At 36.9% G+C, this 9,041-nt stretch overlaps 1 long non-coding RNA gene across 1 annotated transcript; it reads left to right on the forward strand.

Annotated features, from left to right (window-relative positions):
- The first annotated feature begins 348 nt into the window (after positions 1-348).
- On the forward strand, positions 349-1,568 carry LOC120566117. Its single transcript, XR_005640338.1, has 4 exons — positions 349-491; positions 733-794; positions 872-1,036; positions 1,113-1,568. It is a non-coding gene; the product is annotated as an uncharacterized LOC120566117 (long non-coding RNA).
- The last annotated feature ends 7,473 nt before the right edge of the window (positions 1,569-9,041 follow it).

The following is a 9,041-nucleotide window of genomic DNA, read 5'->3' on the forward strand; positions in this document are numbered from 1 at the left end:
GAGTTTGAAACAATAATTAAAATGCCAGGGAACACCTCAAAGTCTGCAAAAGCCAGGAGAGAGGGCTGGCAAAAAGTAGCAGACAAATTAAATGCGTTAAAAAGTGTTCCATGTTATGGTTATATCACTTATTACAGTATATATTCTTGTATTTTAATAATTTCATAATTGCTTAATGTCAGAGCCAGCTCAGGACCCACTAGAACATGGGAACAAGTAAAAGTGAAGTACAAGAATATTCTTCAAACTGGTAAGCTTTTCTACTTCTACTGTTTAGTCTCTTTTACCCAAAAACATTTTAAATGATGTGTTTGTCTGTTTATAACAGCAAAAAAAAACAGGTGGTGGTCCTGCACCCCCACATTATACCCCGGCAGAAGAGCTGGCCCTTGGGCTAAATGTGAACCGACCCGTTGTGGAGGGCATCCCTGGGGGCAGCTCTTCCTTAGACCTACAGCCAAGGACCAGTAACAGCAACACCTTAATTACAGGTAAATGAGTTTTAAATCATCTTGCTACAGTGTAAATAATTTGTTGCTGCATTAAATTAAGTATGTCTATAATCCAAATGGCTGGTATAGTCATTTCAACAGATAAATATTGAGTCAATTGCTTTGACTTGTGAAGGTGAAAACTGCATAACTTAATGTAATGTTTTGCAATATGTTATTGATCATATTTTTTCCTAGTGTAGTTCGTTGTAATGCCATTGTGTTCTCCTCTTTTGTGTAGTTTTACATAATACACCAACACTTTTACCTGTTCCCAAGGAAGTGGTGGCTGAAATATGTGCAGTAAGTGGACTTTTTCTAACTTTACATCAAAAGGAAAGAGTGCAACACTTTGTAATACCCATTTTTATTTTGCACAGGACAGTGAAGAAACCCTCTCAGATGACTGTCCTTTGGAGGAAGTACTTGTAAGTGCATAAATAACTTTATTTTATTTCTAGTTGTGTGCATATTATGTCTGACTGCAATATGAGTTGCAGGAGGAAACGCCTACAGACAGGCCTACAGCACGAAGTGATACAGAGGTGAGCAGTCTACTTTTCCTTTTTATTTCTGTTGCATGAGGCTTGTGTTAATTTTTCTTTTTTCTGAATGGCACAGGGTGATATCCGTACCCTATATAAACGGAATCTTCAACAGAAAATTGAGTATTTTGACCTTAAAAAACAAAAATTAAGGGGAGAAATAGAACTTGACATCTTAAAGAAGACAAAACTGGCACTAGAGATTGAGTTGCTTCAAAAGGAACTTCAGAGTAAGTGCTAAAACACTATTTTTCACAAAGAGTACTATTGCTAACCTTGGATAACAATATATCTTATTGCAGGCAAAAGATGACCATCACTGGCTTATCAAGACAAACAATAATTGAAATAAAACTCAATGAACTAAGCATGTTGTCTTGTCTTCTATTATTCATTTAATGAAGGTTTTAAATTATTGTTTGTGCTGGTTGCACAAAGTCCAGTCTGTCAGGAAATCGTGTACATTTTCCTTGTAGGAAAAGCAAGGTTTTTCGTTTTTGGGTGCGTTTTGTGCAGGTGAAATGAGCAGACTTCACTGCCGCGTCTGTCACCACACACTCGGTCGTTTGTGGCGCTCATTTGTGGCTGATTTCGTAATGTTTTAGTCTAATAATTTCAGAATAAAGAAGTGATTTGAGCGTATATGTATTGGGAAATCCACCATCTAACTAGTAACATACATGTTAACTTGGCTATTTCATTAGCAAACATTTGGTAGCTGATGATTTGAGGACAGGAGTAGCTAAAATTGCGTCTGAAATCATTCCCTCATCTGGATTAAAAATGCGCTGACTGCAAATTCCTAGCATCAGGGCTTCAGTATATAGAGAGAGGTAGAGACTGAGGTTTAGAACAGGTTTTCGTAATTGTCTGCCTTGACATCAATGCAGTTTGCATTAAGCTAGCTATGAGCTGTTGGCAGCTAGCTATGGAATGCCGTTTTATTCACAATTAAATAAATGAATAAATACATAAATAAATAAATAAATACATAAATAAAAAAATACATAATGAAATAAATAAATGAGGCAATACATAATTTTATTATTTCATGGTACTTTTATTTCATAAGTCCATATTTATTTATTTCAAGAGACTTATTTTCCTAATGCCTTATTTATTTATAAATAAATACATTTTATTTTCCTAATGTCTTATTTATTTCAAGAGACTTTTATTTCCCTATTGCCACATTTATTTATTTCACTCTGTATTTATTTCCAGTTCTTATATGCAAATCAGGGGGCGTGGCTATCTCTCTGGCAGACAAACAACAGGACAATTTTAACAATTTTCGCCGTCTTATTCATCACTAAATTCACTTCTGACAACGTTTTAGGCGACAAATTAACTGTTTAGATTTCGAATATAGGCAGTCTTGCGAAAATCATTGCTAAATTGACAATTTGCTTCAAAGTTTTCGGAGTTGAGAAGCTCCATAAAGTAACGCGACAACCAGCAGCGTCTGCCCCGGCCGCTGGCTCGTCGCTCGGACAGTCTCGCTCGGACACACCGCTGTAGGCTTTTCGGAGTTAAACTCAACAAGCACCTGACAACCTCGCTGGCCGTCCGGCTCACACACACACACCGAGCCACAGCGCAGCAGCAGAGGAGAGAGTGGGTCACAGCAGTAAAATCAGCCCACTTCGTAGCCACAAACCTCACCAAGGCACTGGTGGACCCTCTGCCCTGTTTCTGATGTATAATCGTACATCCCGCACAAACACAATAGTTCACCATTTTAGCTAGCTAGCTAGATCTCCAATATAACTGCTAGCCTACCCGTGGTTAGACTAACGGTAACTCTAGTCTTAGTGGAAGGGAGGGGTAAGTAAGTAATTACTTACACCTCACTTTGCGCCACCTTTGTAATGCCTACTTAAAGTGATGGTTCGGAGTAATTCACCCTAGGGTCCTTTGCACAATGACCTCGAGCCAAACACCCCCCCAGAAGCTTTTTTCACCTGGGTCTAACATTGGGAGAGTTAGCGTAGAGTAGCGTTAGCCGCTGAATAGCTTAGCGCAGAGGCTAATGGATCCGAAGTGTCTCTTAACATTACCCCGCTAATAATGCCCGAAATGATACCAAAGGTCTACACTAGTATATATAGGTTATGCACTCATAAAACGATGGATTGGAAAGTTTGTAAGTACACCAGAAGTTTATGTAAATAACACTTGCCTGCTGGCTTCTGCTCTCTGCTGTTGTTGTTGCTGCTGTAAGACAAGTGCTTAGGGACATCTACAAATTACAACACCGAAAAGAGATGCAACAAAAATATTTTTTAATTTAACTTATTTTTTAAAGTAAGTGCTGTAGTATAACTAGCAGGAGACAAGTAATAATTGAGGTAAGTTTGGAGACATTACCTTATTTAATCATTAAATTAATAAATATTTTTGTTGCAACTCTTTTCGGTGTTGTAATTTGTAGATGTCCCTGTCACTACCCAAAATGAGTAGAGTGCAGCTTTGAGTTGCGCATGCGTCACTTTGCAACGAGTGCAGATGTGAGTTGCGCATGCGTCACTTTGCGACAAGTAGCCTACAAGATGCTAACGGCGGTTTAGCTAACGTTAGCAATCAAGTAGCCTACTAGATGCTAACGGCGTTTTTAGCTAACGTTAGCAATCAAGTAGCTAGCCTACTAGATGCTAATGGCGTTTTTAGCTAACGTTAGCAGTCAAACAATCATAAATAGCTAAAACGTTTTTGAAATGACTGCTAGCTACAAGTTAGCAATCAAACACAACATCGGCTGTCACTTGAATGGCGTTTTGAGCTAACGTTAGCAATCTAACAATCATAGAGAGCTAAAACGTTTTTGAAATGACTGCTAGCTACAAGTTAGCAATCAGACACAAAGACTGTCACTTTAATGGCGTTTTGAGCTAACGTTAGCAACCAAACAATCATAGATAGCTAAAACATTTTAGAAATGATTTCCATCTTCTGTTATTGTATGTAAAGAGAAAAGTTTATTATTTTACAGATTTCACAAATTTCAGTAAGACACGTTATGCCGTAAACAGTTTAAATCTGACCATGCGCAACTCACATTTGCACTCGACCAAAGCCGGTCTGACTCGGCTAACATCGGGTATGACACGTTATGCCGTAAACCGTTTAAATCTGAGCATGCGCAACTCAAAGCTGCACTCTACTCATTTTGGGTAGTGACAGTCCCTAAGCACTCTTACTGCCCGGTAGTAAGAGCAGCAGCAGCAGCAGAGAGCAGAAGCCAGCAGGCAAGTGTTATTTACATAAACTTCTGGTGTACTTACAGACTTTACAATCCATCGTTTTATGAGTGCATAACCTATTTGTACTACTGTAGACGTTTGGTATCATTTCGGGCATTATTAGTGGGGTAATGTTAAGAGACACTTCGGATCCATTAGCCTCTGCGCTAAGCTATTCAGCTGATAATGCTACGCTACGCTAACGCTCCCAATGTTCGACCCAGGTGAAAAAAGCTTCTGGGGGGGTGTTTGGCTCGAGATCATGGTGCAAAGGACCCTAGGGTGAAATTACTCCGAACCATCACTTTAATCTGTACTGTTACCACATCAACATTTTATAACAATTATCTGGTTTTAAATGGCTGTTATTTGTGTTGGAAACCAGCAAAATAGCAAAATGGTGGTCACAACTTGATCTGACTGCCTCCTGTTTTAAAGATACGATATATGAGATATTTGTGACGCTTAAGTACTTACCATAACTTGTTGCAGAATCTGTGGCACACTGATTTGGTCTCCTGTCTCTTGCTTTTTCCCCCACAATGGCACAAGTTCAAATCCCGTGAAATCATGTTTGTTTATTTATTGATCGATTTATTATTTGGTTTATCAGAGATGGACACTTGAGTTTCACGTTTATTTCAATGCGTTTACCGTGGACAAACATACAAGACGTGCATTTTGTGGGAATCAAACAAAACAAAGACAATTTCTGAGCAAGAGCAACTTGTCAGTTATTTGCATGCAGTGTGGTAGGGTCACAACTTGATCTGGCTACCTCCTAATTTTAAGAGACTCTGTGTGACGTTAAGTTCATATCATGCCATGCCCACCGATTAATTATGCAATGTAATAGTGCAGTGCGTTAGGCTGCTGAGTTGTTTCTATTTTCCCACAATGGTACGAGTTCGAATCCAAGTTGTTAATTTATTTTCTACCTTTTAAAAGGGCTACATAGTTTTCTACGTGTCATGTTTACTAAAACAAGATCTGAAGACTAATAGGTCTATTCAATAAAACGTATTAACATTAACAGGAACCGCGGTGAAGATAGTTTAATATTTGACATTCGTCGGTTTTCGCGGATGTTACCTTCAATAGCTCCGTGTCAATACTTCGATTTCCCCCAGTTTCTGGGTATGTTGTAGATCTTATTTAGACAGACGTTTCACACTTATTTTTAACTCAAAATCACCAAAAATGTGGACACAGTTTAAAGCGCAAAGAACTGAATGTCTGTCCAACGCGCCTGTCAAAATAGGCGTACTTAGGGACCGTCGTAAAATTGCAACTCCACTAATTTTAATCTTCATTAACCTTTTTGTTTTACAACATAGACATCTCAAACCACTTCCATTAAAGAGAAGGAGAGCCATTAAACATTTCACATTTGTGAATTAGTAAAAATAAATAAATGTAAATAAAGATGTAGGCTAAGTTACCAATAAATATGGTAGTTTCAACCATTTTCTAATTAATGAATATATTGACATTAAACCACCTGTAATATGTCTCAGACATCTTATCACAACTTTCACAGCTGTTGGTTTGTGAAAAGGTAGTTAGCAAATCCCATAGCATCCTCATCAGTGACCTATAGTTTATAAATACATATTTATAGCTTTTCAATTTAATGGCTTGCTCATTTTTTTATATAATCACATCAAACCACCTGTAATATGTCTCTGGCATCCTCTCACAAATTTCACAGCTGTTAGTTTGTGAAAAAGTAGTTAGCAAATCCCATAGCATCCTCATCAGTGACCTACAGTCTATAAATCCATATTTAAAGCTTTTCAATTCAATGGCTTCCTCATTTTTGAATATAATCACATCAAACCACCTGTAATATGTCTCTGGCATCCTATAACAAATTTCACAGCTGTTAGTTTGCGAAAAAAGTCTTTAGCAAATCCTATAGCATCCTCAATGCATATTTAAAGCTTTTCAATTCAATGGCTTCCTCATTTTTGAATATAATCACATCAAACCACCTGTAATATGTCTCTGGCATCCTCTCACAAATTTCACAGCTGTTAGTTTGTGAAAAAGTCCTTAGCAAATCCCATAGCATCCTTATCAGTGACCTATAGTATATAAATGCATATTTAAAGCTTTTCAATTCATTGGCTTGCTCATTTTTTACTATAATCACATCAAACCACCTGTAATATGTTTCAGGCATCCTCCCAGAACTTTCACAGCTGTTAGTTTGTGAAAAAGTCTTTGGCAAATCCCATAGAATCCTCATCAGTGACCTATAGTCTATGAATGCATATTTAAAGCTTTTCAATGCAATGGCTTGCTCAATTTTGAATATAATCACATAAAACCACCTGTATTATGTCTCAGACTTCTTTTCACAACTTTCACAGCAGTTAGTTTGTGAAAAAGTCTTTAGCAAATCCCATAGCATCCTTATCAGTGACCTATAGTATATAAATGCATATTTACAGCTTTTCAATTCATTGGCTTGCTCATTTTTTACTATAATCACATCAAACCACCTGTAATATGTCTCAGGCATCCCCCCAGAACTTTCACAGCAGTTAGTTTGTGAAAAGGTCTTTAGCAAATCCCGTAGCATCCTCATCAGTGACCTATAGTCTATAAATGCATATTTAAAGCTTTTCAATGCAATGACTTGCTCAATTTTGAATAAAATCACATCAAACCTCCTGTAATATTTCTCAGACATTTTATCACAAATTTCACAGCTGTTAGTTTGCGAAAAAAGTAGTTTGCAAATCCTATAGCATCCTCAATGCATATTTAAAGCTTTTCAATTCAATGGCTTCCTCATTTTTGAATATAATCACATCAAACCACCTGGAATATGTCTCTGGCATCCTATCACAACTTTCACAGCTGTTAGTTTGTGGGGAAAAAAACTTTAAAATACGTTATCAATATCCCTGATCTGTTGGCTATTTAATGCATATTTAAAGGTTATTATTTCAACACTTTTCTCATTTCTGAATATATTTACATCAAAACACCTGTAATGCCTCAGACATCTTATCACAACTTTTAGAGCTGTTAGTTTGTGAAAAAGTCTTTAGCAAATCCATTAGCATCCTCATCAGTGACCTATAGTCCATAAAATGCATATTTAAAGATTATCAATTTATCAAAAATGACTTATGTAAAAAAATATTTACAAAGAAAATGCACAGCACATCATAGAGGCTAACCTGTTGTGCTTTTGAGACAAGTCTACCTTGCTAGAGGGCCTCCTTATGTACTCAGGCCACGTCGCATCAGAATATTAAATTCTGTGTTCAGCAAAAAACTGAACAGCGCAGACTGCCATGTCCCGGTGCCAGATTCCCCCACAGGAAAACACAGCCACACTCCACAGCTGCCAGCACCCCAACCACTGTGTCCAATCCAGCCACCAGCCAACGGCAACGCAGCGCCCCACACATCGATGCTCCAGGCACCAAAACAAGGAAATGAAACCCCCGTCCCTATTCGGCCCCGCCACCACCATCAGAAATGAGAAATGTGTTAAAATAATAACCTTTATATATGCATTAAATAGCCAACAGATCAGGGATATTGATAAGGTATTTCAAAGTTTTTTTTCCCCACAAACTAACAGCTGTGAAAGTTGTAAAAAGATTTCTGAAAATTATTACAGGTGGTTTGATATCAATATAATCATTAATGAGAAACCTATTAAAATAATAATTTTTATTAAATATGCACTTCATAGACTTTATCACAAACTAACAGCTGTGAAAGTTGTAAAAAGATGTCTGAGAAATATTGCAGGTGGTTTGATGGCTATATATTCAGAAATGAGAAACCTATTAAATTGCTAACCTTTATATATGCATTTTATAGCCTAGTCAATAGGTCAGTTATGTGGATGCTAAGGCATTTGCTAAAGACTTTTTCACAAAATAACAGCTGTGAAATGTATAATCGGATGGCTGAGACATATTACAGGTGTTTTGATATGAATATATTCAAAAATGACCAACCTACTAAATTGATAATCTTTTAATATGCATTTTCTAGACTATAGGTCACCGATGAGGATGCTAGGGGATTTGCTAAATACTTTTTCACAAACTAACAGCTGTGAAAGTTGTGGGAGAATGTCTGAGACATATTACAAGTGGTTTGATGTCAATACATTCATAAATGAGAAACCTATTAAAATAATAATCTTTATATGTGCATGTTATAGACATCATGTCAGTTATGCGGAAGCTAAAGGTTTTGATAAAGACTTTCACAAACTTACAGCTGTAAAATTTGTAAAAGGATGTCTGAGACATATTACAGGTGGTTTGATGCCAAACTATTCATAAATGAGCAAGCCATTGAATTGATGACCTTCAAATATGCATTTTATATATAATAATAATAGGTCACTGAACAGGATGCTACGGGATTTGCTAAAGACGTTTTCACAAACTAACAGCTGTGAAATTTGTGATAGGATGCCAGAGACATATTACAGGTGGTTTGATGTGATTATATCAAAAAATGAGGAAGCCAATGAATTGAAAATCTTTAAATATGCATTGAGGATTATATGGGATTTGCTAAGGACTTTTTCACAAACTAACTGCTGTGAAAGTTTTGAAAAGATGTCTGAGACATAATGCAGGTGGTTTGATGTGATTTTATTCAAAATTGAGCAAGCCATTGCATTGAAAAGCTTTAAATATGCATTCATAGACTATAGGTCACTGATGAGGATGCTACGGGATTTGCTAACTACTTTTTCAGAAACTAACAGCTGTGAA

This window comes from Perca fluviatilis, chromosome 9 (genome assembly GCF_010015445.1).
Source record: "Perca fluviatilis chromosome 9, GENO_Pfluv_1.0, whole genome shotgun sequence".
In the NCBI taxonomy this organism is placed as follows: domain Eukaryota; kingdom Metazoa; phylum Chordata; class Actinopteri; order Perciformes; family Percidae; genus Perca; species Perca fluviatilis.